Raw genomic sequence first — 12,014 nt, forward strand, 5'->3', positions numbered from 1 at the left:
TGCATAGGAAAAATCGGCTGAACCATGCATAATTCCACTAATGCCTAATTCGTGTGATTGTGGGCCATACGGCACTGAGAAGTCGCTTTGGCTGAATACCTGTGTGTATGTTATCAGTTGTGAAACCTCTGGAGGAGAAAGATACAATAGTTGCAGCTAGTTGTTTTATTAGAAGAAGTGTTGTACCAATAGGAAAGAGATATGGCGGGAGAGTTGGACCGGAAATATAAATAATTTTGGCAAGAAGATAGTTATGCTAAGAATGGAGATATTAATAGACATTCCAGGTGAGGGTTAATGGTGCATAACGAGTGTGAACAACAAGCAACCACAGGCCACCTTTAAGACTGCAGTTCATAGGAAATGGACTATCTAAAGGAAATGGAGAGGGAGTGGATGGAAGAACTGCTCTCGAATTTGAAGACATACTTTATTCACAGGATTCATTGCCAGCAAAACCCGTAACCCAACACCAATTACCAAGAGGGAATGAAGCGCCGGTGTATCAGAAACCATGCTGCATTTCCAGATATTCACAGCCGGTTATGGAATATTTCATTAACCAGTAATTAGCTAATGGGATAATAGAAGAGAGCGATGGCCCATGGGATGCAGGAATTCTGTTCATACCAGAGAAGTCTACGGATGAATCTAGACGTTACAGGTTCTGCGGTGATTCACGTCACCTGGACAGTAAGACTGTAACAGATACATATCCCACCCCAAACATTGCTTAGACCACAGATAATTTGAGATGATATCGGTATTTCTTGAGCGTAGATTTGAGGAGTGGTTATCATCAATTGGTGGTGTTTTTGCAGCCAGCAGTTTTCGTTACCATGGGGTCCTCACCAGTCCAAGAAACTACTGTTTGGGTTAAAAAAAGCAGCTGGAACGTTTCAGAAGTTGTTGGGCGATGTGTTGAGAGGTTTGAAACTGCGTCAGTGTCTACTTGGATGATGTCTGCCTCCATTGTTGGGTGGACCATGTGGCGGAATGCCATGTGAGGGATCCAGGTTCGATTCGTTGCTGGATTGGAGATTTTTTCCTCTCGGGGACTGAGTATTGTGTTGCCTTCATCATCATCCCATCGTCATCGACACGCAAGTCACTAAAGTGGCGTCAACTAGAAACACTTGCACCAGGCGGCCAGGTTCCCCACAGGTACGGCTCCCGGTCTAGCCACTGCCATTTTATATACATGGATGATATTATCACATTCGAAAAAGACTTGAAGCAACATAGACAACGTCTGAAGGAACTGTTTAAGAGACTGAGGGCTCAGCATGCGACTTTGAGCACAGAGAAGTGCCATTTTGCAGTAGAAGAGCTGGGGCATTTAGGCCATGTAATCAGTAAATATGGAGTGAGGACAGACCACAGGGCTAGTACAAGCTGTACGGGAATTTCCAGTGTCCACGCCGATTAAGGAACTCCATAATCAAATTACTATAGAAAATTCGTGAAGGGATTTGCTGACATAGCTATGACCACTCATGCAGTTGACGCCAGGCTTTCAAAACGAGTTTATCAAAATGGTTCAAATGGCTCTGAGCACTATGGGACTTAACTGCTGAGGTCATCAGTCCCCTAGAACTTAGAAATACTTAAACCTAACTAACTAACACACACGTCCATGCCCGAGGCAGGATTCGAACCTGCGACCGTAGCCGTCGCGCGGTTCCAGACTGTAGCACCTACAACCGCTCGGCCACCTCGGCCGGCGTTTATCCCTTCAGGTGACACATGTAATCATACTTTGGGATGTACAGTATTTTAAGCCGAGAGTTTAACGATGAAGAGCATTCCGTAGCCTATGCATGGAGGCAGCTGACTGCGGTGGAGAAGAGCTATTCAACATCATTTGTGGTGGAATGTGTTTTAGATGTTACCCTTATGGGAAAAAATTTCTGGTATGGTCTGACCACGCTGCTTTGAAGCTGTTATTGGGACTGAGGGACCCATCAAGCAGGCTGAGAGGTTGGGCCCTGAAACTTCGCAAGCGCGACTGCAAAGCAGCGCACAAGCCAGGAAAGAAGCATGGGACGCTTGATACGTTAAACAGGAAGGTAGCAGTGGTGAACATTTTCTATCATGTGGAGTGACAGGCAGCGCACAGTGTGGTAAGTGCCTGTAAACAATATAGAACGCAATCACGGATTAAAACATTTGACAGGCTGTTGTACAAGGCGACGTAGCTAGAGGCGCAGGTGAAGGTTAAGGAGAAGATTTTAAGGGCATCACATGGTCACATGTCATCTGGTCATCGTGGCTGTAGAGCAATAAACCGGAGAGTAGCTGAGAGATACAGATGGAGAGGAAGGAAAGTTGATGTTGGTCAATACGTGAGGAATTGCATATAGTGTGCACAACGTGCTGACTTGAATAACAAGAAAGTTGTATTGCAGAGGCACCAGAAGCACCAAAAACATCTTAATGATTGGGATTGATGTATTAGAACCATTTAGTCACACAATAGCCAGAAACCGATTTGTATTCACAATAACAGATCACTTTTCCTGGTATATGCAGATGGCTACTATGTACAACCATCAGGCAGTGACAGGCACACAAGCAATGATTAACAACTTGATGTCGAAGTTTGGAGTAAGAGATACGATAATTATGGACCAGGGTACTTACTGAAGATCTGCGTCTGTTATTGCATTTGGAGAAGTTAAGTACTACCCAACGGGAGAATTGAACGAGTTCATAGCACAGTTGAGAAGATTTGTACTCATCTGGCTCACTGCGCCGTATATGTCATATAAGGACAATATGTATTATGGTATGAGAACAAGACGCTACTGTGTTCGATTATATTGTTCATTACAATAGACTGTTTCGGCATGATTGCCATATTCAGATTATTTCAAGTGGTCTTGAAAACTATACTACAGCTCCACCAACATCAAAGGAGGAAACTTATACAGTAGTGTGACGCCAATTGAGACATCAATGTCATATGGATTTGAAGACCATCTGATACAACCTGAAGATGGCAATCACGCCGAAATAGACTGTTGTAACAAACAATATAATCGAACACAGCAGCGTCTTGGTCTCATAACGTAATATATAAATTGAGAAGATTTCAAGTTATTATGTAAAAGCATATTATACGGATTGTGGTAGATACATAAGGCATGTCATGTCAGTGTGTAATTCAAAAGCACACATGAATACTGGGTTATCCCAATATGAGGTGGTGTATGGTCGGAAAATGCTATCACTGTTCGGCTTAATATAGATGTAGAAAGGTGAAGATTAAGAGTCGGTACACAATTTGCATAATCAGTATGAGGAGTATGGAAATGAGTGCAGGGGGCGAATACGATGCATCAGAGAAGCAGGAGGAATCTGTGAGATCTATGGCAAGTTTACCACAGTATAAGTTATGGCAATGATTGATATTATACAGTCCATATACGCCAAAAGGAAGACGAAGAGTTTGATCACTGGTATCAAGAACATTAGCTTGTGGAGAATACTTATCCAGTCAACGTGAAGTTTCTATTACCAACATGAACAACAGTAGTACAGGTTTGGTGTCTACTACCTTTTCAAGATACTTCGCAGATGAGGAATGTTAAGGATGGAGCTGGGGAGGAACACGACGAGGAGGAGTCAGAGGAAAAGACAAGAAGATGTGCTTGAGCCTGTAGACGAAGTAAAATATTCACTACGTACAAGAAGATGAGGGGCGTTTTTCAAGGCTTCTTTTGTTTATAATTTTGGGCATGTGTAGGATTGTGGTGATTAAATTATGTTAATAGAGAAATTTTTTCGTGTTACATTGTTGTTTGTGAGTAGGCACCTGTCTTCTGAGGAGAGAGAGAGGGGGCAATATTTGTCCCTGTTTTCAAATTGAAATACGTCGAGGGCAAGAATGGAAGGAATACGAGTCATAGCAGTGTTTCGTTTCGTCGCCTGGATCTGCACGGAGTCGGTGCAGAGCATCGTAGGATGTGATGAATCGGAATTGGGGATTGCTGCAAGGACTGTCGAAGTACTGGAACTGTAGTGACAAGGCTGTTACAAGCGTCAGTCGATAGCGTATGGGATGCATAAGGATACTTGCAGGAAGACATACATGACTAATTGCATGGACAACTGAGTGCTAATCTTTTGACGCTTTAACAGTACTTGTCAGGATTACTGAAAGAGAGGAGTGAGCTACCGCCTGAGTCGAACTTAATTATGGAACCCAGCAGACAAACCGTACCCTTCTACTATTACGTAGTATCAGTAGAAGTAAACACGAATCAAGCGTGATTGTACATTCTAATTCAACTCTCGGTAACAGTAAGACATGCACAGTTAAAGTGCAGCGCCATTCACACATATCCAGTGAGATGGGGAGTTCCTGGAAAATTCGTTCAGGTAAGGATCTGCGGTGTATTATTAATTTCAGGAGGTGGTGGTCTATATACAGGACGAAGGAGTAGTTGCCACATTGTTTAAGGTGTCACGGTGTGTCCTACCAGGTTAAGACAAATTAGCCAGAGCACATGTGCAGTATAATTGTTCTTAGCCAGAGAGAAGGGCCTACATGGTCCGAGGGATATCGTGGAACCCAATCTGCATTTCAAGCGAGCATGTTTTCATTGGACTTATTCCACTTATAATGACTTATTAGTAATGACAATGTGTTACGAGTAGGGGGAGCTCAGAAACGCTAGACGAATTGGACTGAAGGGAAATGGGTTATTGATAAACGGGACTATATGCATCTTATAATGCGGCCAACCTTCCATGTAGCAGCCATTATTATAGGAGTCACGCAAGTGAATATCAATCAACCACAGTGGTATCGGCCACATGCATCTTTGGAATTACAGACAGCACCAAATACAACATTTCTGCATCAAACTCAGACACCTGACCTATTCCAATCCCTGGGTGGTGTCACTGCTCCGTAGGAAGGTCGCATTTCAGCCGACCTGATAATATGTTATGTAGAGCAGTTCAGAGTAGGACAACTACGAGAAAAAGTGATTTTGAGTACCGCAATACCAAATTCCACTGCTGTGCGTGGTTTTTATTCTTTTGAAACAAAGAAACACTCGCCAACGTAAATCACCCATAATCCAGACTGCAATAGACTAGAAATTTACCGAGCGATGTGGTGCAGTGGTTAGCACACTGAACTCGCATTCGGGAGGACGGGACCGATGACCTCGCTGTTTGGTCCCCTCCCGCGAATCAACCAACCAACAACCAGAACCTTACGGCATAAGGGAGAATGAGAGTAAAACCTAGTAGTGTGCAAGCAGAACAGACGCAAATTTAGGGCTAAAAGGGGAAGGAAGCAACAGGATAAACCTTAAGGGTTGAGATACCAGAAGCGTAAAACAAATATGAAAGGTAGACTCGTAAGTAAAATAGCAATAAGCAGTATACTAAGAAAGACTGGATGCCTTATCTTACCCATGTGGACAAGTCGCAAATGCTTACGTGTAAAATTTCTCTTTATTCGGTACTAACAAATAGTTTGATATGAAACTGAATTTAAGATCGACCTGAGGGACCAGGTTTCTTTCATATACGGGGCGGGGAGGGGGAAGGGGTGGGGTAATGTAGCGTAACGACCGTATCTGGGCATAGTAGTTCAAGCTTGAGCAGTGTATAGTAGCCGCACTAACGGTGGGCAAGCTCTAGGAGATGTCACTGTAATAAGCTGACGAGACCAGTGCTATGTTGTGAGGCAGGGTAGGTTGCTGAAACAACGAACTCAGTGGTACTACTACAACTACTGTATCAGGTGCCACGGCAGAAATCCACACTGACAGTGGCAGTAGTGTTTTAAGGAATGCGACTGGTAGTGGCGCATATGCACAAAAGCCTCTGCTGCCGACTTTAAGTACTGGTCGTTTTTGTATAGCGTTCTTCTGAGTGTCGTAGCCCAACCAGGACGAAGAGGCTGTGGCAGACGAGGATGCAACATAGACCTGCCAGCAGGGGTCACTGGTTCGAAGCCACGGCAGGGCAACAACTCTGGACACCAAGTCCCTCTCCGAACTTGGTGCCAAATCATGGCTGGCAGCACCAGGTCATCTCCAGCAGCACAGAGGGGTCCTGCCCAAGGGGCAGCGGGTCGGTTCCGCTCACACCAGCTGCCGTCCGCAACCGCAGGACGGGTGCCTCAGTGTTGTGGCCATCCCTCGCTGTGACGCCACCGCACGGCTTCAGGAGCCGTAGCGACCGCAGCAGTGCCGAGTTCGTACACTGGCGGCGTAGGATCGACGCAACCAGCTTACATACCAAGGCCACCAGCGAGGTGTATTATCGCATCAGTAAGGCAGGGTGTGCTTGTGGACAGCCCAGCAGAATTCAGCGGCTAGCCAGTCAATGACCCAGTGTATCAAGCAACACAGATGTGTCAATGAAATAATTTGTTACATTTACAGCTGCTTTTCTCAGGAACTACTTGCGCTCCCACCTCACCTCAACACCCACTCACACCATTCTCTCTCATAGCTGCCCACCTTGCCCCAAGGGCAGCTATATAGCTGTCGCGAACGCCCAAAACTCATACCAAAACTCACGCCCGGCAGCCGAATTAGTCCAGGACAGGTAAGTTAATATCATCAACGGAGATTTGTGCTCCACCGTATCAACACTGAGGAGGGAGGAGGAGGATATTAGTGTTTAACGTCCCGTCGACAACGAGGTCATTAGAGACGGAGCGCAAGCTCGGGTGAGGTAAGGATGGGGAAGGAAATCGGCCGTGCCCTTTCAAAGGAACCATCCCGGCATTTGCCTGAAGCGATTTAGGGAAATCACGGAAAACCTAAATCAGGATGGCTGGAGACGGGATTGAACCGTCGTCCTTCCGAATGCGAGTCCAGTGTGCTAACCACTGCGCCACCTCGCTCGGTATCAACACTGAGGATTATCCACGAACTAACCAGCGCTCATATAGAGCGTCCTTGCCTCAACGACGGGAATCGCAGAAGATGCTGCATGATAACATCACTGAACCTTAAGAAAGTCCTTGGGCCTCTCCTGTGACCTGTTGTGAGGAAGAAGGATGGCACGTGGCGTTCTGTGTCGATTTATGGCGACTGAAAAAAATCACGAAGAATGACGTCTGTCCATTGCCCCGTGTTAATGAAACACTAGACTGTTTGAAAGGAGCTATGTTGTCTTAATTATGGGGATGCAGACAGCAACTCCCGATGGCCTCTATGAGTTCACAGTTATGCCATTTGGGAGTGTAACGCTCCAACCACCTTCGAACATTTGACGGACAACTGGCTTCCACACCTTAAATCAGGGCTTAACAACTAGCCTGCTTCTGCAGTGTCTCTCGAGTAGACTGTAGGTCGCGTTAACAGGAATGGGCAGGGACGGACGGGAAATTGGTGCGCACTTTCGAGATTCGATTCGCGCCGACTGTCTACCTTACATCGTAATGCGGTCACTTGTAACAGTGATCTCACGTGGTTAAGAGTCATGTCAAGTCGTCCTTGTGTAACTCGAACCATGCCTTCGCAGTTCAACCCCCAATGGGAGGAAATGTATATGTCTATTTAAAGAGATGGTTCTGCGAAATTTTCAGTACGGCACAAAACACGGAATTCTTTTAGGAAATTTAATTTTCTACGACATTATATGTGTCATACCACGCGAAAGAAAACGGAAATGGAAAATGCACTGCAGATGATCGCCCAGAGAAAATTACTAAACATAAAAGCAAGATCTGGATGATGAAGAAAAATCAGATGCGTCTCCTGTTCGAGCAAGTTACAAAATTGTTTGGCTTTTAGCAAAATCCCTGCGCTTCTTCACAGATGGCGATTTAATAAAAGAGTATATAGTAGCTGCAGCGGAATGTTTGTGCTCATCTCAAATACAGCGGTTTCAGATGGTGCCATTACGTAATATGACAATTATGAGTGGCATACAGGACATGGCGGACGACGTCCAGAGCCAGCTTGCAAATATTTGTAAAGATTTTGCGGCATGTTCTCTAGCACCGGAAGAAAGTGTTGATATCTCGGCCACTGCCCAGCTTGCCATTTCTGTTAGAGGCGTTAATAGGGAGCTTAAGGTGCGAGAGGAGCACCTTAATGTGGTAGCCACGAAAAAGCTACAACTGGAAGTGACATTTTAAGCTGTGTAAAAGAAAGCTTTGAAAATATAGGATTGTCGTGGAATTCTTTAGTTCCTGTCTCCATAGACGGTACTCCAGCAATGCCAGAAATTAAATCTGGGTTCGTTACGTTGCTGAAGGAGAAAATGCAAAAGCTTTCCGTACCAAATGAAATCAGGCATGTTCACTGTGTTATTCACCAAGAGAACTTACGTGCAATGGGTGTTACTCTAACACTTCTTATGAGTTCTGTCTTTCCTACAACCAATTATTTAAGGAAGCATGGACTACAACACAGGACATTTAAAAACTTTATTGAGGATATTGAGAGGCAGTATGGTAGCCTGCCATATTACAAAAATGTCCGCTGGCCTAGTCGTCGCGTATTTAAAATCGACTTTTCTTTGTCTAGAATGAGATAAATATGTTCATGAAAATATAGAATGCGTGTTCTTAAATTCAAAGAGCCGTTATGGAAAAGCGATCTCGTCTTCTTAGCAGATTTAACAAGTCATCTGAATGCTTTGAACATTTCACTACAGCGTAATGGTCTGGTGATTACTCATTTCACAGACTGAATACGAGCTTTTCAAATGAAATTGACACTTTGGGTGAGTCAGTTGCGAAAAGCAAATCTCCCTCATTTTCCTGAAGTGTCGTCCATGCAAGATGCTGTTCTTAACACAGACTTTCAACGTTATTCACATATTTTAGTTTCCCCTAAGGCAGAATTTGAGTAACGTTTTCAAGATCTGATGGCATTAGAAAGAGATTTTCACCTGTTCTCCACGCCATATTCAGCAAGTATTTAAGAGATTCATTCTGTACTACAACTAGAAATTATTGGCCTGCAGTTTGAGAGAAAATACAAAGACAAATTTGAGAACAAGAAAAATATTTAGGAAATCTAAAGAAACTTCTTTCAGGATAGATTCCGTCGTTTACAAAAGCTGGCGACTGCAAAAATGTCAGTAACCGGTTCCACGTACGTTTGTGAACAATTGTTCTCTGCAGTGACAAGTAATAAGACGCATCTGAGGAACTCGCTGTCTGACCGTAATACAAACTACACCCTGCGTCTGCTGTGCACAAGAACAATTACTCCAAACGAAGAAGCAATTGTGAAGGCGAAAAAGTGCAAGAGAACCGAGGATCCTGCACTTTAATGACTTCTTTTTGTATAACAGCTGATAAAGTATATTAACAAAAATTTAGAAGTATACATTAATAAAACTGTGTAGCAAGTGTATATTTCTGTTTATTTGTTTATTTTTTTAGCGGTAATAATTCGCGTACTGATTTCCATGCAGTTGGAGCGAGCACGTTTGTTATGAAGCCCTGCCTTAAATGAACGACGTTTCTTTCCTACCTAGATCACACTGTCGTTTTCTCGAAAGCATTTGAAACACATCCAGGCAACCTGACAACCATGCTGAAGTGTGTTCAGACTTCAGACTTTCACCTCAATCTGAAAAAATGCCTTTTCAGAGCCCAAGAAATAAAACTCCTGGGGCTCCCAGTACATGGCGAAGGAGTCCTGATCCACAGAAAATAAAAGCAATCGTACTTTTTCGGACTTCTCAACATATTCGTTAGGAAGGACGGTCGGCCGGCCGAAGTGGCAGAGCGGTGCTAGGCGCTACAGTCTGGATCCGCGCGACCGCTACGGTCACAGGTTCGAATCCTGCCACGGGCATGGATATGTGTGATGCTCTTAGGTTAGTTAGGTTTAAGTAGTTGTAAGTTCTAGGGGACTGATGACCTCAAAAGTTAAGTCCCACAGTGGTCAGAACCATTTTTGCCAAGGACGGTCGTACAGAAGGTCAGCGGTCAGCCTTGGTTTATTGGGAGAATGACAGGAAATTGTAACTCATCTCAAAACGAGACCACATACAAAACACTTGCGCTACCCATACTTGAGTACTGCTCGAGTGATTGGGATCCCCACCAGGTTGGATTAAAGGAAGTCATCAAATTAGTTCAGAGGCATGCTGCTAGATATGTTACTAGTAGGATCGATCAACTCACCACAGTCCTGGAGATGCTTCGTGAGCTACGACAGGAATCCCTGGAAGGGAGACAACGTTGTTTTTGTGGAACAATACTGAGAATATTTATAGAACCCACATTTTCAGCTGACAGCAAAACTATTCTACTGCAACCAACATACATTTTGTCCAAGGGCTGTGAAGACAAGGTAAGAGAAATTAAGGCTTGTACTAAGGTATATAGACAGTTGTGTACCCCTTCCTCCAGTTGTGAGTAGAACAGGAAAGGGAATCACTAGTAATGGCAAAAGGTACCCTCCATCATGCATCATATGGTTTGATGCTGATTATTTACGTAAATGTAGATGTATACGCCAATTTTTTCTGAAGAAAGTGCAAGAAGTAACATTCCTTGTCCTCAAGGAGACACTAAATTTTCTCGACTTCCAGCATTGTATGATGTGAATGACAAAACAGAAATCAACGCTGACATTAATGATTATGGGATAGGAGCAGTCTTAGTGCAAATTGAGAAAGGCGCAGACTAGATGACAGTTTACCCTTCCAGTGTACTCTCCAAGCCTGAGACGAAATACTCTGCAACTGAGAAAACCACTCTGATAACATATTAAAAATGTCTTCCAAAATTCTTAGAGAACAAGTTGAACTTATCACTTGAGTTTCGGTTAAAATATAGGGCAAATCTGTCAGTAAATTATTTGCTGTCCTCCTGTCTGAGTATAAATCACTATCTGCTAACATGTGGCGCATTGTGATCCCAACACCACAAACACCACACATTGGATAGTCCTCTTGTCAGAGCAAGAAACCATGCATCATAGGTCTGTGTCCTACATGAAGATTGAGAAGGACATTATCTCGCCTGTGTGGCAGGAATGAGGGACGCCATGGCCATGTTATTGATTTTATGAGATGCAGCTTATTGTCTGTCACTTCCAGCCGCTCTTCTTCCAATCTGTGCGTGACCCTGCACCTCAACAGTTAGGTGGTTGCATGTAGGGGGTTAGCGCACTAAACTATTAGGGCATCGTGACACGCCTCCTTGACTGCTGCATCCATCAGTTTGTTTCCCGTCATAACCAAGTGGCTTGATACCCAGCAGAAAAACACCTCCTTCTCACACATTTGTAGATGGAGAAAGGCGTCCTGGACATTCTGGATTATTTTATCTGCTGAGAACACCTTTTGTAGAAAGGTAAGGGCATTTATCGAATCGGAAAGGTGTCGAATTAAGCAGTTGCAACATATCTCATCTAGTCCAGTTTCCTCAAGGTAGTGTAAAATTCTGCATCAGAAGGACTGAATTCTTGAATAATATCGAGAGGACACAATCAGGGAAAACAACAGAGCAGCCAGTAGATTCCCCCTGTTTAGACCCATGTGTGAATACAGCAGTATAGTTGTGGTGCTCATTTAAAATGTCGAAAAATGTAGTATTAAAACCAAATGCAGCCTGACCTGTACCTCAATAAATCTAAAATTACTCTAGCTCTCTGCAGCATAAAAGGTGGCAGTCGGCCTACAGCCTGAATTTTGGGGTGTACTTGCCACACACCAAGTGATTCCAATACAAGCTCTGCACAGATCGCAAACAGACTTGTTGCTTGTGGAAAATTGGTTGGTTGGTTGGTTGTTTGGGGAAGGAGACCAGACAGCGTGGTCATCGGTCTCATCGGATTAGGGAAGGATGGGGAAGGAAGTCGGCCGTGCCCTTTCAGAGGAACCATCCCGGCATTTGCCTGGAGTGATTTAGGGAAATCACGGAAAACCTAAATCAGGATGGCCGGAAAATTGGAGAAAATTGCACCATAGCTAGACGAGCAAAGGTACAGTATACTTGTGATATGGTAGCAGCGAGGATCTTCCATGCTTGACCCACCAGGAGAAGCTGCCGCCGTATGGTGAGT

The 12,014-nt window shown here is 44.2% G+C and overlaps 1 long non-coding RNA gene across 1 annotated transcript in view; it reads right to left on the reverse strand.

Annotated features, from left to right (window-relative positions):
* The window catches only part of LOC126183389 (uncharacterized), a 249,864-nt gene that overhangs the window by 145,162 nt on the left and 92,688 nt on the right, over positions 1-12,014 (reverse strand). The gene's annotated exons all lie outside the window — the stretch shown is intronic.

Source organism: Schistocerca cancellata, chromosome 4, assembly GCF_023864275.1.
Source record: "Schistocerca cancellata isolate TAMUIC-IGC-003103 chromosome 4, iqSchCanc2.1, whole genome shotgun sequence".
NCBI classification, from domain to species: Eukaryota; Metazoa; Arthropoda; class Insecta; order Orthoptera; family Acrididae; genus Schistocerca; species Schistocerca cancellata.